A 20028-nucleotide genomic window follows, 5' to 3' on the forward strand; every position below is an offset into this window, starting at 1 on the left:
TACAAGGGGAGTAACTCTTCTAATAGTTCGTGCTTTTAGCGTTTCCTGGGACAGCAGTATTAGATTCCGATGGACCATTGCAGGTTTACTGTATCCCTTGGACCTTCAAATCAACGATGAAACACAGAAATTGCATCGATTTTGAATAGAAAAGGCAAAATGTCGACTTATTTACAAGAGGAGTAACTCTTCTAATAGTTCGTGTTTTTGAGCCTTTCCTGGGACAGCAGTATTAGATTCCGATGCACCATTGCAGGTTTACTGTATCCCTTGGACCTTCAAATCAACGATGAAACACAGAAATTGCATCGATATTGTATACAAAAGGCAAAATGTCGACTTATTTACAAGAGGAGAAACTCTTCTAATAGTTCATGTTTGAGCCTTTCCTGGGACCGCAGTATTAGATTCCGATGCACCATTGCAGGTTTACTGTATCCCTTGGACCTTCATATCAACGATGAAACACAGAAATTGCATCGATATTGAATACAAAAGGCAAAATGTCGACTTATTTACAAGAGGAGTAACTCTTCTAATAGTTCGTGCTTTTAGCGTTTCCTGGGACAGCAGTATTAGATTACGATGCACCATTGCAGGTTTACTGTATCCCTTGGACCTTCAAAACAACATTGAAACGTAGAAATTGCATCGATATTGAATACAAAAGGCAAAATGCCGACTTATTTACAAGAGGAGTAACTCTTCTAATAGTTCGTGTTTTGAGCCTTTCCTGGGACAGCAGTATTAGATTCCGATGCACCATTGCAGGTTTACGTTATCCCTTGGACCTTCAAATCAACGGTGAAAAACTGCATTGCATCGATATTGAATACAAAAGGCAAAATGTCGACTTATTTACAAGAGGAGTAACTCTTCTAATAGTTCGTGCTATGAGCCTTTCCTGGGACAACAGTATTAGATTCCGATGCACCATTGCATTTTTACATTATCCCTTGGACCTTCAAATCAACGATGAAACACAGAAATTGCATTGATATTGAATACAAAAGGCAAAATTTCGACATGTTTACAAGAGGAGTAACTCTTCTAATAGTTCGTGCTTTGAGCCTTTCCTGGGACAGCAGTATTAGATTCCGATGCACCATTGCAGGTTTACTGTATCCCTTGGACCTTCTAATCAACGATGAAACACAGAAATTACATCGATATTGAATACAAAATGCAAAATGTCTACTTATTTACAACAGGAGTAACTCTTCTAATAGTTTGTGTTTGAGCCTATCCTGGGACAGCAGTATTAGATTCCGATGCACCATTGCAGGTTTACTGTATCCCTTGGACCTTCAAATCAACGATGAAACACAGAAAATCCGTCGTTATTGAATACAAAAGGCAAAATGTCGAATTATTTACAAGAGGAGTAACTCTTCTAATAGTTCGTGCTTTGAGCCTTTCCTGGGACAGCTGTATTAGATTCCAATGCACCATTGCAGGTTTACTGTATCCCTTGGACCTTCAAATCAACGATGAAACACAGAAATTGCATCGATATTGAATACAAAAGGCAAAATGTCGACTTATATACAAGAGGAGTAACTCTTCTAGTACATCGTGCTTTGAGCTTTTCCTGGGACAGCAGTATTAGATTCAGATGCACCATTGCAGGTTTACTGTATCCCTTGGACCTTCAAATCAACGATGAAACACAGAAATTGCATCAATATTGAATACAAAAGGCAAAATGTCGACTTATTTACAAGAGGAGTAACTCTTCTAATAGTTCGTGCTTTTAGCCTTTCCTGGGACAGCAGTATTAGATTCCGATGCACCATTGCAGGTTTACTGTATTCCTTGGACCTTCAAATCAACGATGAAACACAGAAATTGCATCGATATTAAATACAAAAAGCAAAATGTCGATTTATTTACAAGGGGAGTGGCTCTTCTAATAGTTCGTGCTTTTAGCGTTTCCTGGGACAGCAGTATTAGATTCCGATGCACCATTGCAGGTTTACGGTATCCCTTGGACCTTCAAATCAACGATGAAATACAGAAATTGCATCGAGAGTGAATACAAAAGGCAAAATGTCGACTTATTTATAAGAGGAGTAACTCTTCTAACAGTTCCTGTTATTAGCGTTTCCTGGGACAGCAGTATTAGATTCCGATGCACCATTGCAGGTTTACTGTATCCCTTGGACCTTCAAATCAACGATGAAACACAGAAATTGCATCGATATTGAATACAAAAGGCGAATTTTCGACTTATTTACAACAGGAGTAACTCTTCTAATAGTTCGTGCTTTGAGCCTTTACTGGGACAGCAGTATTAGATTCCGATGCACCATTGCAGGTTTACTGTATCCCTTGGACCTTCAAATCAACGATGAAACACAGAAATTGCATCGATATTGAATACAAAAGGCAAAATGTCGACTTATTTACAAGAGGAGAAACTCTTCTAATAGTTAATGTTTTGAGCCTTTCCTGGGACAGCAGTATTAGATTCCGATGCACAATTGTAGGTTTACTGTATCCCTTGGACCTTCAAATCAACGATGAAACACAGAAATTGCATCGATATTGAATACAAAATGCAAAATGTCGACTTATTTACAAGAGGAGTAACTCTTCTAATAGTTCGTGCTTTGAGCCTTTCCTGGGACAGCAGTATTAGATTCCGTTGCACCATTGCAGGTTTACTGTATCCCTTGGACCTTCAAATCAGCGATGAAACACAGAAATTGCATCGATATTGAATACAAAAGGCAAAATGTCGACTTATTTACAAGAGGAGTAACTCTTCTAATAGTTCGTGCTTTGAGCCTTTCCTGGGACAGCAGTATTAGATTCCGATGCACCATTGCAGGTTTACTGTATCCCTTGGACCTTCAAATCAACGATGAAACACAGAAATTGCATCGATATTGAATATAAAAGGCAAAATGTCGACTTATTTACAAGAGGAGAAACTCTTCTAATAGTTCATGCTTTGAGCCTTTCCTGGGACAGCAGTATTAGATTCCGATGCACCATTGCAGGTTTACTGTATCCCTTGGACCTTCAAATCAACGATGAAACACAGAAATTGCATCGATATTGAATACAAAATGCAAAATGTCGACTTATTTACAAGAGGAGTAACTCTTCTAATAGTTCGTGCTTTGAGCCTTTCCTGGGACAGCAGTATTAGATTCCGTTGCACCATTGCAGGTTTACTGTATCCCTTGGACCTTCAAATCAACGATGAAACACAGAAATTGCATCGATATTGAATACAAAAGGCAATATGTCGACTTATTTACAAGAGGAGTAACTCTTCTAATAGTTCGTGCTTTGAGCCTTTCCTGGGACAGCAGTATTAGATTCCGATGCACCATTGCAGGTTTACTGTTTCCCTTGGACCTTCAAATCAACGATGAAACACAGAAATTGCATCGATATTGAATACAAAAGGCAAAATGTCGACTTGTTTACGAGGGGAGTAACTCTTCTAATAGTTGGTGCTTTTAGCGTTTCCTGGGACAGCAGTATTAGATTCCGATGCACCATTGCAGGTTTACTGTATCCCTTGGACCTTCAAATCAACGATGAAACACAGAAATTGCATTGATATTGATTACAAAAGGCAAAATGTCGACTTATATACAAGAGGAGTAACTCTTCTAATAGTTCGTGCTTTGAGCCTTTCCTGGGACAGCAGTATTAGATTCCGATGCACCATTGCAAGTTTACTGTATCCCTTGGACCTTCAAATCAACGATGAAACACAGAAATTGCATCGATATTGAATACAAAAGGCAAAATGTCCCTTATTTACAAGAGGAGAAACTCTTCTAATAGTTCATGCTTTGAGCCTTTCCTGGGACAGCAGTATTAGATTCCGATGCACCATTGCAGGTATACCGTATCCGTTGTACCATCAAATCAACGATGAAACACAGAAATTGCATCGATCATGAATACAAAATGCAAAATGTCGAATTGTTTATACGAGGAGTAACTCTTCTAATTGTTCGTGCTTTGAGCCTTTCCTATGACAGCAGTATTGGATTCCGATGCACCATTGCAAGTTTACTGTATCCCTTGTACCTTCAAAACAACTATGAAACACTGAAATTGCATCGATATTGAATACAAAAGGCAAAATGTCGACTTATTTCCAAGAGGAGTAACTCTTCTAATAGTTCGTGCTTTGAGCCTTTCCTGGGACAGCAGAATTAGATTCCGTTGCACCATTGCACGTTTACTGTATCCCTTGGACCTTCAAAACAACTTTGAAACACTGAAATTGCATCGATATTCAATACAAAAGGCCAAATGTCGACTTATTTACAAGAGGAGTAACTCTTCTAATAGTTCGTGATTTAGCCTTTTCTGGGACAGCAGTATTAGATTCCGATGCACCATTGCGGGTTTACTGTATCGCTTGGACCTTCAAATCAACGATGAAACACAGAAATTGCATCGATATTGAATACAAAAGGCAAAATGTCCCTTATTTAAAAGAGGAGAAACTCTTCTAATAGTTCATGCATTGAGCCTTTCCTGGGACAGCAGTATTAGATTCCGATGCACCATTGCAGGTTTACTGTATCCCTTGGACCTTCAAATCAACGATGAAACACAGAAATTGCATCGATATTGAATACAAAATGCTAAATGTCGACTTATTTAGAAGAGGAGTAACTCTTCTAATAGTTCGTGCTTTGAGCCTTTCCTGGGACAGAAGTATTAGATTCCGATGCACCATTGCAGGTTTACTGTATCCCTTGGACCTTCAAATCAACGATGAAACACAGAAATTGCATCGATATTGAATACAAAAGGCAAAATGTCGACTTATTTACAAGAGGAGTAACTCTTCTAATAGTTCGTGCTGTGAGCCTTTCCTGGGGCAGCAGTATTAGATTCCGATGCAACATTGCAGGTTTACTGAATCCCTTGGACCTTCAAATCAACGATGAAACACAGAAATTGCATCGATATTGAATACAAAAGGCAAAATGTCGACTTATTTACAAGGGGAGTAACTCTTCTAATAGTTCGTGCTTTTAGCGTTTCCTGGGACAGCAGTATTAGATTCCGATGGACCATTGCAGGTTTACTGTATCCCTTGGACCTTCAAATCAACGATGAAACACAGAAATTGCATCGATTTTGAATACAAAAGGCAAAATGTCGACTTATTTACAAGAGGAGTAACTCTTCTAAAAGTTCGTGCTTTGGGCCTTTCCTGGGACAACAGTATTAGATTCCGATGCACCGTTGCAGGTTTACTGTATCCCTTGAACCTTCAAATCAACGATGAAACACAGAAATTGCATCGATATTGTATACAAAAGGCAAAATGTCGACTTATTTACAAGAGGACAAACTGTTCTAATAGTTCATGTTTTGAGCCTTTCCTGGGACCGCAGTATTAGATTCCGATGCAACATTGCAGGTTTACTGTATCCGTTGTACCTTCAAATCAACGATGAAACACAGAAATTGCATCGATCATGAATACAAAATGCAAAATGTCGACTTATTTATAAGAGGAGTAACTCTTCTAATAGTTCGTGTTTTGAGCCTTTCCTAGGACAGCAGTATTGGATTCCGATGCACCATTGCAGGTTTACTGTATCCCTTGTACCTTCAAAACAACTATGAAACACTGAAATTGCATCGATATGGAATACAAAAGGCAAAATGTCGACTTATTTACAAGAGGAGTAACTCTTCTAATAGTTCGTGCTTTTAGCCTTTCCTGGGATAGCAGTATTAGATTCCGATGCACCATTGCAGGTTTACTGTATCCCTTGGACCTTCAAATCAACAATGAAACAAAGAAATTGCATCGATATTGAATACAAAAGGCAAAATGTCGACTTATTTATAAGAGGAGTAACTCTTCTAACAGTTCCTGCTTTGAGCCTTTCCTGGGACAGCAGTATTAGATTCCGATGCACCATTGCAGGTTTACTGTATCCCTTGGACCTTCAAATCAACGATGAAACACAGAAATTGCATCGATATTGAATACAAACAGCAAAATATCGACTTATTTACAAGAGATGTAACTCTTCTAATAGTTCGTGCTTTGAGCCTTTCCTGGGACAGCAGTATTAGATTCCGATGCACCACTGCAGGTTTACTGTATCCCTTGGACCTTCAAAACAACTATAAAACACTGATATTGCATCGATATTGAATACAAATTGCAAAATATCGACTTATTTACAAGAGGAGTAACTCATCTAATAGTTTGTGATTTAGCCTTTCCTGGGACAGCAGTATTAGATTCCGATGGACCATTGCAGGTTTACTATATCCCTTGGACCTTCAAATCAACGATGAAACACAGAAATTGCATCGATATTGAATACAAAAGGCAAAATGTCGACTTATATACAAGCGGAGTAACTCTTCTAGTACATCGTGCTTTGAGCTTTTCCTGGGACAGCAGTATTAGATTCAGATGCACCATTGCAGGTTTACTGTATCCCTTGGACCTTCAAATCAACGATGAAACACAGAAATTGCATCGATATTGAATACAAAAGGCAAAATGTCGACTTATTTACAAGACGAGTAACTCTTCTAATAGTTCGTGCTTTGGGCCTCTCCTGGGACAGCAGTATTAGATTCCGATGCACCATTGCAGGTTTACTGTATCCCTTGGACCTTCAAATCAACGATGAAACACAGAAATTGCATCGATATTGGATACTAAAGGCAAAATGTCGACTTGTTTACAAGAGGAGTAAGTCTTCTAATAGTTCGTGCTTTGAGCCTTTCCTGGGATAGCAGTATTAGATTCCGATGCACCATTGCAGGTTTACTGTATCCCTTGGACCTTCAAATCAACGATGAAACAAAGAAATTGCATCGATATTGAATACAAAAGGCAAAATGTCGACTTATTTACAAGAGGAGAAACTCTTCTAATAGTTCATGCTTTGAGCCTTTCCTGGGACAGCAGTATTAGATTCCGATGCACCATTGCAGGTTTACTGTATCCGTTGTACCTTCAAATCAACGATGAAACACAGAAATTGCATCGATCATGAATACAAAATGCAAAATGTCGACGTATTTATAAGAGGAGTAACTCTTCTAATAGTTCGTGTTTTGAGCCTTTCCTAGGACAGCAGTGTTGGATTCCGATGCACCATTGCAGGTTTACTGTATCCCTTGTACCTTCAAAACAACTATGAATCACTGAAATTGCATCGATATTGAATACAAAAGGTAAAATGTCGACTTATTTACAAGAGGAGTAACTCTTCTAATAGTTCGTGCTTTTAGCCTTTCCTGGGACCGCAGTATTAGATTCCGATGCACCATTGCAGGTTTACTGTATCCGTTGTACCTTCAAATCAACGATGAAACACAGGAATTGCATCGATCATGAATACAAAATGCAAAATGTCGACTTATTTATAAGAGGAGTAACTCTTCTAATAGTTCGTGCTTTGAGCCTTTCCTAGGACAGCAGTATTGGATTCCGATGCACCATTGCAGGTTTACTGTATCCCTTGTACCTTCAAAACAACTATGAAACACTGAAATTGCATCGATATTGAATACAAAAGGCAAAATGTCGACTTATTTACAAGACGAGTAACTCTTCTAATAGTTCGTGCTTTGGACCTCTCCTGGGACAGCAGTATTAGATTCCGATGCACCATTGCAGGTTTACTGTATCCGTTGTACCTTCAAATCAACGATGAAAGACAGGAATTGCATCGATCATGAATACAAAATGCAAAATGTCGACTTATTTATAAGAGGAGTAACTCTTCTAATAGTTCGTGCTTTGAGCCTTTCCTAGGACAGCAGTATTGGATTCCGATGCACCATTGCAGGTTTACTGTATCCCTTGTACCTTCAAAACAACTATGAAACACTGAAATTGCATCGATATTGAATACAAAAGGCAAAATGTCGACTTATTTACAAGACGAGTAACTCTTCTAATAGTTCGTGCTTTGGGCCTCTCCTGGGACAGCAGTATTAGATTCCGATGCACCATTGCAGGTTTACTGTATCCGTTGTACCTTCAAATCAACGATGAAACACAGGAATTGCATCGATCATGAATACAAAATGCAAAATGTCGACTTATTTATAAGAGGAGTAACTCTTCTAATAGTTCGTGCTTTGAGCCTTTCCTAGGACAGCAGTATTGGATTCCGATGCACCATTGCAGGTTTACTGTATCCCTTGTACCTTCAAAACAACTATGAAACACTGAAATTGCATCGATATTGAATACAAAAGGCAAAATGTCGACTTATTTACAAGCCGAGTAACTCTTCTGATAGTTCGTGCTTTGGGCCTCTCCTGGGACAGCAGTTTTAGATTCCAATGCACCATTGCAGGTTTACTGTATCCGTTGTACCTTCAAATCAACGATGAAACACAGGAATTGCATCGATCATGAATACAAAATGCAAAATGTCGACTTATTTATAAGAGGAGTAACTCTTCTAATAGTTCGTGCTTTGAGCCTTTCCTAGGACAGCAGTATTGGATTCCGATGCACCATTGCAGGTTTACTGTATCCCTTGTACCTTCAAAACAACTATGAAACACTGAAATTGCATCGATATTGAATACAAAAGGCTAAATGTCGACTTATTTACAAGACGAGTAACTCTTCTAATAGTTCGTGCTTTGGGCCTCTCCTGGGACAGCAGTATTAGATTCCGATGCACCATTGCAGGTTTACTGTATCCCTTGGACCTTCAAATCAACGATGAAACACAGAAATTGCATCGATATTGGATACTAAAGGCAAAATGTCGACTTGTTTACAAGAGGAGTAACTCTTCTAATAGTTCGTGCTTTGAGCCTTTCCTGGGACAGCAGTATTAGATTCCGATGCACCATTGCAGGTTTACTGTATCCCTTGGACCTTCAAATCAACGATGAAACAAAGAAATTGCATCGATATTGAATACAAAAGGCAAAATCTCGACTTATTTATAAGAGGAGTAACTCTTCTAACAATTCCTGCTTTGAGCCTTACCTGGGACAGCAGTATTAGATTCCGATGCACCATTGCAGGTTTACTGTATCCCTTGGACCTTCAAATCAACGATGAAACACAGAAATAGCATCGATATTGAATACAAAAGGCGAAATATCGACTTATTTACAACAGGAGTAACTCTTCTAATAGTTCGTGCTTTGAGCCTTTCCTGGGACAGCAGTATTAGATTCCGATGCACCATTGCAGGTTTACTGTATCCCTTGGACCTTCAAATCAACGATGAAACACAGAAATTGCATCGATATTGAATACAAAAGGCAAAATGTCGACTTATTTACAAGAGGAGAAACTCTTCTAATAGTTCATGCTTTGAGCCTTTCCTGGGACAGCAGTATTAGATTCCGATGCACCATTGCAGGTTTACTGTATCCCTTGGACCTTAAAATCAACGATGAAACACAGAAATTGCATCGATATTGAAAACAAAAGGCGAAATGTCGACTTATTTACAAGAGGAGTAACTCTTCTAATAGTTCGTGCTTTGAGCCTTTCCTGGGACAGCAGTATTAGATTCCGATGCACCATTGCAGGTTTACTGTATCCGTTGTACCTTCAAATCAACGATGAAACACAGAAATTGCATCGATCATGAATACAAAATGCAAAATGTCGACGTATTTATAAGAGGAGTAACTCTTCTAATAGTTCGTGTTTTGAGCCTTTCCTAGGACAGCAGTATTGGATTCCGATGCACCATTGCAGGTTTACTGTATCCCTTGTACCTTCAAAACAACTATGAAACACTGAAATTGCATCGATATTGAATACAAAAGGCAAAATGTCGACTTATTTACAAGAGGAGTAACTCTTCTAATAGTTCGTGCTTTTAGCCTTTCCTGGGACAGCAGTATTAGATTCCGATGCACCATTGCAGGTTTACTGTATCCCTTGGACCTTCATATCAACGATGAAACACAGAAATTGCATCGATATTGAATACAAAAGGCAAAATGTCGACTTATTTACAAGAGGAGTAACTCTTCTAATAGTTCGTGATTTTAGCGTTTCCTGGGACAGCAGTATTAGATTACGATGCACCATTGCAAGTGTACTGTATCCCTTGGACCTTCAAAACAACATTGAAACGTAGAAATTGCATCGATATTGAATACAAAAGGCAAAATGCCGACTTATTTACAAGAGGAGTAACTCTTCTAATAGTTCGTGGTTTGAGCCTTTCCTGGGACAGCAGTATTAGATTCCGATGCACCATTGCAGGTTTACTGTATCCCTTGGACCTTCAAATCAACGATGAAACACAGAAATTGCATCGATATTGAATACAAAAGGCAAAATGTCGAATTATTTACAAGAGGAGTAACTCTTCTAATAGTTCGCGCTTTGAGCCTTTCCTGGGACAGCAGTATTAGATTCCAATGCACCATTGCAGGTTTACTGTATCCCTTGGACCTTCAAATCAACGATGAAACACAGAAATTGCATCGATATTGAATACAAAAGGCTAAATGTCGACTTATATACTAGAGGAGTAACTCTTCTAGTACATCGTGCTTTGAGCTTTTCCTGGGACAGCAGTATTACATTCAGATGCAATTTTGCAGGTTTACTGTATCCCTTCGACCTTCAAATCAACGATGAAACACAGAAATTGCATCGATATTGAATACAAAAGGCAAAATGTCGACTTATCTACAAGACGAGTAACTCCTCTAATAGTTCGAGCTTTGGGCCTCTCCTGGGACAGCAGTATTAGATTCCGATGCACCATTGCAGGTTTACTGTATCCCTTGGACCTTCAAATCAACGATGAAACACAGAAATTGCATCGATATTGGATAAAAAAGCAAAATGTCGACTTGTTTACAAGAGGAGTTACCATTCTAATGGTTCGTGCTTTGAGCCTTTCCTGGGACAGCAGTATTAGATTCCGATGCACCATTGCAGGTTTACTGTATCCCTTGGACCTTCAAATCAACGATGAAACAAAGAAATTGCATCGATATTGAATACAAAAGGCAAAATCTCGACTTATTTATAAGAGGAGTAACTCTTCTAACAGTTCCTGCTTTGAGCCTTTCCTGGGACAGCAGTATTAGATTCCAATGCACCATTGCAGGTTTACTGTATCCCTTGGACCTTCAAATCAACGATGAAACACAGAAATTGCATCGATATTGAATACAAAAGGCAAAATGTCGACTTATATACAAGAGGAGTAACTCTTCTAGTACATCGTGCTTTGAGCTTTTCCTGGGACAGCAGTATTAGATTCAGATGCACCATTGCAGGTTTACTGTATCCCTTGGACCTTCAAATCAACGATGAAACACAGAAATTGCATCGATATTGAATACAAAAGGCAAAATGTCGACTTATATACAAGAGGAGTAACTCTTCTAGTACATCGTGCTTTGAGCTTTTCCTGGGACAGCAGTATTAGATTCAGATGCACCATTGCAGGTTTACTGTATCCCTTGGACCTTCAAATCAACGATGAAACACAGAAATTGCATCGATATTGAATACAAAAGGCAAAATGTAGACGTATTTACAAGACGAGTAACTCTTCTAATAGTTCGTGCTTTGGGCCTCTCCTGGGAGCGCAGTATTAGATTCCGATGCACCATTGCAGGTTTACTGTATCCCTTGGACCTTCAAATCAACGATGAAACACAGAAATTGCATCGATATTGGATACTAAAGGCAAAATGTCGACTTGTTTACAAGAGGAGTAACTCTTCTAATAGTTCGTGCTTTGAGCCTTTCCTGGGACAGCAGTATTAGATTCCGATGCACCATTGCAGGTTTACTGTATCCCTTGGACCTTCAAATCAACGATGAAACAAAGAAATTGCATCGATATTGAATACAAAAGGCAAAATCTCGACTTATTTATAAGAGGAGTAACTCTTCTAACAGTTCCTGTTTGAGCCTTTCCTGGGACAGCAGTATTAGATTCCGATGCACCATTGCAGGTTTACTGTATCCCTTGGACCTTCAAATGAACGATGAAACACAGAAATTGCATGGATATTGAATACAAAAGGCAAAATGTCGACTTATTTACAAGAGATGTAACTCTTCTAATAGTTCGTGCTTTGAGCCTTTCCTGGGACAGCAGTATTAGATTCCGATGCACCACTGCAGGTTTACAGTATCCCTTGGACCTTCAAAACAACTATGAAACACTGAAATTGCATCGATATTGAATACAAATTGCAAAATATCGACTTATTTACAAGAGGAGTAACTCATCTAATAGTTTGTGATTTAGACTTTCCTGGGACAGCAGTATTAGATTCCGATGGACCATTGCAGGTTTACTGTATCCCTTGGACCTTCAAATCAACGATGAAACACAGAAATTGCATCGATAATGAATAAAAAGGCAAAATGTCGACTTATTTACAAGAGGAGTAACTCTTCTAATAGTTCGTGCTTTTAGCCTTTCCTGGGTCAACAGTATTAGATTCCGATGCACCGTTGCAGGTTTCCTTTATCCCTTGGACCTTCAAATCAACGATGAAACACAGAAATTGCATTGATATTGAATACAAAAGGCAAAATGTCGACTTATTTACAAGAGGAGTAACTCTTCTAATAGTTCGTGCTTTGAGCCTTTCCTGGGACAGCAGTATTAGATTCCGATGCACCATTGCAGGTTAACTGTATCCCTTGGACCTTCAAATCAACGATGAAACAAGGAAATTGCATAGATATTGTATACAATAGGCAAAATGTCGACTTATTTACAAGAGGAGAAACTCTTCTAATAGTTCATGGTTTGAGCCTTTCCTGGGACAGCAGTATTAGATTCCGATGCACCATTGCAGGTTTACTGTATCCGTTGTACCTTCAAATCAACGATGAAACACAGAAATTGCATCGACCATGAATACAAAATGCAAAATGTCGACGTATTTATCAGAGGAGTAACTCTTCTAATAGTTCGTGTTTTGAGCCTTTCCTAGGACAGCAGTATTGGATTCCGATGCACCATTGCAGGTTTACTGTATCCCTTGGACCTTCAAATCAACGATGAAACACAGCAATTGCATCGATATTGAATACAAAAGGCAAAATGTCGAATTATTTACAAGAGGAGTAACTCTTCTAATAGTTCGTGCTTTGAGCCTTTCCTGGGACAGCAGTATTAGATTCCAATGCACCATTGCAGGTTTACTGTATCCCTTGGACCTTCAAATCAACGATGAAACACAGAAATTGCATCGATATTGAATACAAAAGGCTAAATGTCGACTTATATACAAGAGGAGTAACTCTTCTAGTACATCGTGCTTTGAGCTTTTCCTGGGACAGCAGTATTACATTCAGATGCAATTTTGCAGGTTTACTGTATCCCTTCGACCTTCAAATCAACGATGAAACACAGAAATTGCATCGATATTGAATACAAAAGGCAAAATGTCGACTTATCTACAAGACGAGTAACTCTTCTAATAGTTCGAGCTTTGGGCCTCTCCTGGGACAGCAGTATTAGATTCCGATGCACCATTGCAGGTTTACTGTATCCCTTGGACCTTCAAATCAACGATGAAACACAGAAATTGCATCGATATTGGATAAAAAAGGCAAAATGTCGACTTGTTTACAAGAGGAGTTACTCTTCTAATGGTTCGTGCTTTGAGCCTTTCCTGGGACAGCAGTATTAGATTCCGATGCACCATTGCAGGTTTACTGTATCCCTTGGACCTTCAAATCAACGATGAAACAAAGAAATTGCATCGATATTGAATACAAAAGGCAAAATCTCGACTTATTTATAAGAGGAGTAACTCTTCTAACAGTTCCTGCTTTGAGCCTTTCCTGGGACAGCAGTATTAGATTCCAATGCACCATTGCAGGTTTACTGTATCCCTTGGACCTTCAAATCAACGATGAAACACAGAAATTGCATCGATATTGAATACAAAAGGCAAAATGTCGACTTATATACAAGAGGAGTAACTCTTCTAGTACATCGTGCTTTGAGCTTTTCCTGGGACAGCAGTATTAGATTCAGATGCACCATTGCAGGTTTACTGTATCCCTTGGACCTTCAAATCAACGATGAAACACAGAAATTGCATCGATATTGAATACAAAAGGCAAAATGTAGACTTATTTACAAGACGAGTAACTCTTCTAATAGTTCGTGCTTTGGGCCTCTCCTGGGAGCGCAGTATTAGATTCCGATGCACCATAGCAGGTTTACTGTATCCCTTGGACCTTCAAATCAACGATGAAACACAGAAATTGCATCGATATTGGATACTAAAGGCAAAATGTCGACTTGTTTACAAGAGGAGTAACTCTTCTAATAGTTCGTGCTTTGAGCCTTTCCTGGGACAGCAGTATTAGATTCCGATGCACCATTGCAGGTTTACTGTATCCCTTGGACCTTCAAATCAACGATGAAACAAAGAAATTGCATCGATATTGAATACAAAAGGCAAAATCTCGACTTATTTATAAGAGGAGTAACTCTTCTAACAGTTCCTGCTTTGAGCCTTTCCTGGGACAGCAGTATTAGATTCCGATGCACCATTGCAGGTTTACTGTATCCCTTGGACCTTCAAATGAACGATGAAACACAGAAATTGCATGGATATTGAATACAAAAGGCAAAATGTCGACTTATTTACAAGAGATGTAACTCTTCTAATAGTTCGTGCTTTGAGCCTTTCCTGGGACAGCAGTATTAGATTCCGATGCACCACTGCAGGTTTACTGTATCCCTTGGACCTTCAAAACAACTATGAAACACTGAAATTGCATCGATATTGAATACAAATTGCCAAATATCGACTTATTTACAAGAGGAGTAACTCATCTAATAGTTTGTGATTTAGCCTTTCCTGGGACAGCAGTATTAGATTCCGATGGACCATTGCAGGTTTACTGTATCCCTTGGACCTTCAAATCAACGATGAAACACAGAAATTGCATCGATAATGAATAAAAAGGCAAAATGTCGACTTATTTACAAGAGGAGTAACTCTTCTAATAGTTCGTGCTTTGAGCCTTTCCTGGGACAACAGTATTAGATTCCGATGCACCGTTGCAGGTTTCCTTTATCCCTTGGACCTTCAAATCAACGATGAAACACAGAAATTGCATTGATATTGAATACAAAAGGCAAAATGTCGATTTATTTACAAGAGGAGTAACTCTTCTAATAGTTCGTGCTTTGAGCCTTTCCTGGGACAGCAGTATTAGATTCCGATGCACCATTGCAGGTTAACTGTATCCCTTGGACCTTCAAATCAACGATGAAACAAGGAAATTGCATAGATATTGTATACAAAAGGCAAAATGTCGACTTATTTACAAGAGGAGAAACTCTTCTAATAGTTCATGGTTTGAGCCTTTCCTGGGACAGCAGTATTAGATTCCGATGCACCATTGCAGGTTTACTGTATCCGTTGTACCTTCAAATCAACGATGAAACACAGAAATTGCATCGACCATGAATACAAAATGCAAAATGTCGACGTATTTATAAGAGGAGTAACTCTTCTAATAGTTCGTGTTTTGAGCCTTTCCTAGGACAGCAGTATTGGATTCCGATGCACCATTGCAGGTTTACTGTATCCCTTGTACCTTCAAAACAACTATGAAACACTGAAATTGCATCGATATTGAATACAGAAGGCAAAATGTCGACTTATTTACAAGAGGAGTAACTCTTCTAATAGTTCGTGCTTTTAGCCTTTCCTGGGACAGCAGTATTAGATTCCGATGCACCATTGCAGGTTTACTGTATCCCTTGGACCTTCATATCAACGATGAAACACAGAAATTGCATCGATATTGAATACAAAAGGCAAAATGTCGACTTATTTACAAGAGGAGTAACTCTTCTAATAGTTCGTGCTTTTAGCGTTTCCTGGGACAGCAGTATTAGATTACGATGCACCATTGCAGGTTTACTGTATCCCTTGGACCTTCAAAACAACATTGAAACGTAGAAATTGCATCGATATTGAATACAAAAGGCAAAATGCCGACTTATTTACAAGAGGAGTAACTCTTCTAATAGTTCGTGCTTTGAGCCTTTCCTGGGACAGCAGTATTAGATTCCGATGCGCCATTGCAGGTTTACTGTATCCCTTGGACCTTCAAATCAACGATGAGACACAGAAATTGCATCGATATTGTATACAAAGGGCAAAATATCGACTTATTTACAAGAGGAGTAACTCTTCTAATAATTCGTGATTTGAGCCTTTCCTAGGACAGCAGTATTAGATTCCGATGCACCATTGCAGGTTTACTGTATCCCTTGGACCTTCAAATCAACGATGAAACACAGAAATTGCATCGATATTGAATACAAAAGGAAAAATGTCGACTTATTTACAAGAGGAGAAACTCTTCTAATAGTTCATGCATTGAGCCTTTCCTGGGACAGCAGTATTAGATTCCGATGCACCATTGCAGGTATACTGTATCCCTTGGACCTTCAAATCAAAGATGAAACACAGAAATTGCATCGATATTGAATACAAAATGCTAAATGTCGACTCATTCAGAAGAGGAGTAACTCTTCTAATAGTTCGTGCTTTGAGCCTTTCCTGGGACAGCAGTATTAGATTCCGATGCACCATTGCAGGTTTACTGTATCCCTTGGACCTTCAAATCAACGATGAAACACAGAAATTGCATCGATATTGAATACAAAAGGCAAAATGTCGACTTATTTACAAGAGGAGTAACTCTTCTAATAGTTCGTGCTGTGAGCCTTTCCTGGGGCAGCAGTATTAGATTCCGATGCAACATTGCAGGTTTACTGTATCCCTTGGACCTTCAAATCAACGATGAAACACAGAAATTGCATCGATATTGAATACAAAAGGCAAAATGTCGACTTATTTACAAGGGGAGTAACTCTTCTAATAGTTCGTGCTTTTAGCGTTTCCTGGGACAGCAGTATTAGATTCCGATGGACCATTGCAGGTTTACGGTATCCCTGGGACCTTCAAATCAACGATGAAACACAGAAATTGCATCGATTTTGAATACAAAAGGCAAAATGTCGACTTATTTACAAGAGGAGTAACTCTTCTAATAGTTCGTGCTTTGAGCCTTTCCTGGGACAACAGTATTAGATTCCGATGCACCGTTGCAGGTTTACTTTATCCCTTGGACCTTCAAATCAACGATGAAACACAGAAATTGCATTGATATTGAATACAAAAGGCAAAATGTCGACCTATTTACAAGAGGAGTAACTCTTCTAATAGTTCGTGCTTTGAGCCTTTCCTGGGACAGCAGTATTAGATTCCGATGCACCATTGCAGTTTTACTGTATCCCTTGAACCTTCAAATCAACTATGAAACACAGAAATTGCATCGATATTGTATACAAAATGCAAAATGTCGACATATTTACATGAGGAGAAACTGTTCTAATAGTTCATGTTTTGAGCCTTTCCTGGGACCGCAGTATTAGATTCCGATGCACCATTGCAGGTTTACTGTATCCGTTGTACCTTCAATTCTACGATGAAACACAGAAATTGCATCGATCATGAATACAAAATGCAAAATGTCGACTTATTTATAAGAGGAGTAACTCTTCTAATAGTTCGTGTTTTGAGCCTTTCCTAGGACAGCAGTATTGGATTCCGATGCACCATTGCAGGTTTACTGTATCCCTTGGACCTTCAAATCAACGATGAAACACAGAAATTGCATCGATATTGAATACAAAATGCTAAATGTCGACTTATTTAGAAGAGGAGTAACTCTTCTAATAGTTCGTGCTTTGAGCCTTTCCTGGGACAGCAGTATTAGATTCCGATGCACCATTGCAGGTTTACTGTATCCCTTGGACCTTCAAATCAACGATGAAACACAGAAATTGCATCGATATTGAATACAAAAGGCAAAATGTCGACTTATTTACAAGAGGAGAAACTCTTCTAATAGTTCATGCATTGAGCCTTTCCTGGGACAGCAGTATTAGATTCCGATGCACCATTGCAGGTTTACTGTATCCCTTGGACCTTCAAATCAACGATGAAACACCGAAATTGCATCGATATTGGATACAAAATGCTAAATGTCGACATATTTAGAAGAGGAGTAACTCTTCTAATAGTTCGTGATTTGAGCCTTTCCTGGGACAGCAGTATTAGATTCCGATGCACCATTGCAGGTTTACTGTATCCCTTGGACCTTCAAATCAACGATGAAACACAGAAATTGCATCGACATTGAATACAAAAGGCAAAATTTCGACTTATTTACAAGAGGAGTAACTCTTCTAATAGTTCGTGCTGTGAGCCTTTCCTGGGGCAGCAGTATTAGATTCCGATGCAACATTGCAGGTTTACTGTATCCCTTGGACCTTCAAATCAACGATGAAACACAGAAATTGCATCGATATTGAATACAAAAGGCAAAATGTCGACTTATTTACAAGGGGAGTAACTCTTCTAATAGTTCGTGCTTTTAGCGTTTCCTGGGACAGCAGTATTAGATTCCGATGGACCATTGCAGGTTTACTGTATCCCTTGGACCTTCAAATCAACGATGAAACACATAAATTGCATCGATTTTGAATACAAAAGGCAAAATGTCGACTTATTTACAAGAGGAGTAACTCTTCTAATAGTTCGTGCTTTGAGCCTTTCCTGGGACAACAGTATTAGATTCCGATGCACCGTTGCAGGTTTACTTTATCCCTTGGACCTTCAAATCAACGATGAAACACAGAAATTGCATTGATATTGAATACAAAGGGCAAAATGTCGACTTATTTACAAGAGGAGTAACTCTTCTAATAGTTCGTGCTTTGAGCCTTTCCTGGGACAGCAGTATTAGATTCCGATGCACCATTGCAGGTTTACTGTATCCCTTGAACCTTCAAATCAACGATGAAACATAGAAATTGCATCGATATTGCATACAAAATGCAAAATGTCGACATATTTACAAGAGGAGAAACTGTTCTAATAGTTCATGTTTTGAGCCTTTCCTGGGACCGCAGTATTAGATTCCGATGCACCATTGCAGGTTTACTGTATCCCTTGGACCTTCAAATCTACGATGAAACACAGAAATTGCATCGATCATGAATACAATATGCAAAATGTCGACTTATTTATAAGAGGAGTAACTCTTCTAATAGTTCGTGTTTTGAGCCTTTCCTAGGACAGCAGTATTGGATTCCGATGCACCATTGCAGGTTTACTGTATCCCTTGTACCTTCAAAACAACTATGAAACACTGAAATTGCATCGATATGGAATACAAAAGGCAAAATGTCGACTTATTTACAAGAGGAGTAACTCTTCTAATAGTTCGTGCTTTTAGCCTTTCCTGGGACAGCAGTATTAGATTCCGATGCACCATTGCAGGTTTACTGTATCCCTTGGACCTTCATATCAACGATGAAACACAGAAATTGCATCGATATTGAATACAAAAGGCAAAATGTCGACTTATATACAAGAGGAGTAACTCTTCTAGTACATCGTGCTTTGAGATTTTCCTGGGACAGCAGTATTAGATTCAGATGCACCATTGCAGGTTTACTGTATCCCTTGGACCTTCAAATCAACGATGAAACACAGAAATTGCATCGATATTGAATACAAAAGGCAAAATGTCGACTTATTTACAAGACGAGTAACTCTTCTAATAGTTCGTGCTTTGGGCCTCTCCTGGGACAGCAGTATTAGATTCCGATGCACCACTGCAGGTTAACCGTATCCCTTGGACCTTCAAATCAACGATGAAACACAGAAATTGCATCGATATTGGATACTAAAGGCAAAATGTCGACTTGTTTACAAGAGGAGTAACTCTTCTAATAGTTCGTGCTTTGAGCCTTTCCTGGGGCAGCAGTATTAGATTCCGATGCACCATTGCAGGTTTACTGTATCCCTTGGACCTTCAAATCAACGATGAAACAAAGAAATTGCATCGATATTGAATACAAAAGGCATAATCTCGACTTATTTATAAGAGGAGTAACTCTTCTAACAGTTCCTGCTTTGAGCCTTTCCTGGGACAGCAGTATTAGATTCCGATGCACCATTGCAGGTTTA

Source organism: Schistocerca cancellata, chromosome 4 (assembly GCF_023864275.1).
Source record: "Schistocerca cancellata isolate TAMUIC-IGC-003103 chromosome 4, iqSchCanc2.1, whole genome shotgun sequence".
NCBI classification, from domain to species: Eukaryota; Metazoa; Arthropoda; class Insecta; order Orthoptera; family Acrididae; genus Schistocerca; species Schistocerca cancellata.